This window comes from Dermacentor andersoni, chromosome 10 (assembly GCF_023375885.2).
Source record: "Dermacentor andersoni chromosome 10, qqDerAnde1_hic_scaffold, whole genome shotgun sequence".
Classification (NCBI taxonomy): Eukaryota; Metazoa; Arthropoda; class Arachnida; order Ixodida; family Ixodidae; genus Dermacentor; species Dermacentor andersoni.
In genome coordinates this window covers 124,021,388-124,023,492 of record NC_092823.1, presented here as the reverse complement: position 1 = coordinate 124,023,492, position 2,105 = coordinate 124,021,388, and the positions used below count along the sequence as shown (strand labels likewise).

Below are 2,105 nucleotides of genomic sequence, written 5' to 3'. Positions count from 1 at the left end.
GACTTCAGCGCAGTCGTTCCGCTGCAGGCAACCAGTCATCACACAGGGCTCGTTGCGCTGCTCCCGGATGGTCGTTGTGCTGCTCAGCATACAGTCAACCGCATCTCTTCGCTGCTGGCCTCCGTTGTCGCGATCTCACCGCTGGCAACCAGATGTTGGAATCGTACCGCTGGCACGAGTTGATGGGGTCTCGGTGCTGACGCCCGTTATTGCCAATGGGTCGCAAGCCCCAAGGGTAGCGTTGGCCTGGCGGCCTGGGGCACTGGAAGCATCCGAAGGTCCCGGCAAAGCATGAGAAGACTGGTAACAGAACAACTTGTTTATTCTAACATAGCAAAAGAGCGGCCGGTCAGGTCGACCGAATTGGAGAGACGGGAGAGTACGTAACTCAACAGTACAAATCGGAGCCTCTCCCCTGGCGTCCGGGGGCAGCTGCTCTTATACTCTCGGCGTCGCGGTCCAAAAGGGAAGGAGGGAAGGTCACGGGATGAAGGTCACGGGACGGCGCAGCAGGGGCCCACGACGGCGCGAGCGGTTGAGCCGAGAGACCTCCAGGCCCCTCATTCGGGGAACTCCGCTCCCCGGCTGCCGCGCTTTGACAAGCGAGGGCACACACACACACACGCACACACGAAGACACGTGGCACTGAAACACGCCTGGACACGCTTGGCGGGTAGGCGTTGCGGCGTCGTTGAACGGGCCAAAATGTCCGCCGCTTTGAACAAAGCCCCGGCGTCCGTTGCATCCGCGCCGGCATTACCGCGCGTTGTAGGCGAAACGTAACAGGGGCTTTAGCAGCACGCTTACGGGACCGCCACCACGGGAGAGCGGAAGGAGCAAGCGCTTGGAACGCCGACAAAGAGAGGGCGGAACGAAAGTAGACATGGCCGATGCGGGTCAAAGTGCAGTATCTGTTCTTATCAGCTTAATATCCGATACAGGTTGTATTTGGACCGAAGATATTAAATTTTTTTTGCTAGTTGGCGGAGTGCTTAAAGCCTGTTTCACCTCGGCTGCGGGTCGGCTCGGTATTTTACTACCTTCGGGGTCGGCCCCCGCATGGGGAGAAATTCTCGATATACACGGCTCGACAGACGCAAGCAATAGAGCTTTTCTGTAAAAACCCAAAAATAAAAACAAATAAAAATGATTTAAACAACGCATTAGCAGCCGTACATACCGCAGTGCGTTTGTTTTGAAGGATTAAAAATTTGTTTAATTCAATACTGAGCCCTACATAAAGAACAGTTGCGCACAATTGCGGTCTAAAGACATCGAACTATATCGAAGTGCGAACGAAGCCACTGCAAAAAGTCTAGCCGCGACAGCGTTGTCTGCTATGTATGGAACGGAGTCGCTTGCGTTTTCAGCGCGTTCCCTCCCGCGCAAGCTCTCGCCTGCGTTCGAACTGCGCCTCGGCAAGGACAAGTCGAGCGAAATGCGGCAAGCGTTAATTTACGTCCCGACACGCGAGCTGAGCATGGTAGTGACGATTTTTAGGCCCACCCTGTATACAGCGGCGGGCAAGGAGGCCATCGAGGCACCCTGCTAAGCTCCTGAAAATTACTATAGTATGGCTACGCGGTCCCTTGCGCGAGCGGGAGGCGACTCTCAAAACGCGCGAGTTTCAACATCATCACCAACATCGCCATGTTAAACTCGCCCAACTAGGCATACTGAGCGACTCGAGAGTTTAAGGTTACCGGACACAAGCCGCCGAGCGTACAAAAGAACCTAAAGCGAGTACAAAATGAGTACGAAGTGCCCGCAGTGGAGTTGCGTCTCCCAACGCTTGGGCGCTGCTTTCGCCCGCTAACTTAAAACTCTCCAATAATACGCGGAAGGGCAAAGGAAAACAGCTCCACGAGTTTTTTCTCGACTCATCCTCCATCAGACTCGCTGATCGAGCATGCCTGGTACTAACCGGTGTGATTTGATCGGAAATGAAACGGCGCGCTAGGGCGCCTGAAAGCGGCGTTTGCTTTCGCCACCAAGCGAACTGCTGACACTCACGCTTCGTCAGCCTGTTGAGAAGATCGTCCAGGTCAAGCGCGTCTTCTGCCGCTTTGTCAGTGCTGTCGCAACGTGGGGTACACGTTATGAA

General features: G+C 55.0%; 1 pseudogene; it reads left to right on the top strand.

Moving 5' to 3' along the window:
* Positions 1-884: 884 nt before the first annotated feature.
* On the top strand, positions 885-1,063 carry LOC126546379 (U2 spliceosomal RNA; annotated as a pseudogene).
* The last annotated feature ends 1,042 nt before the right edge of the window (positions 1,064-2,105 follow it).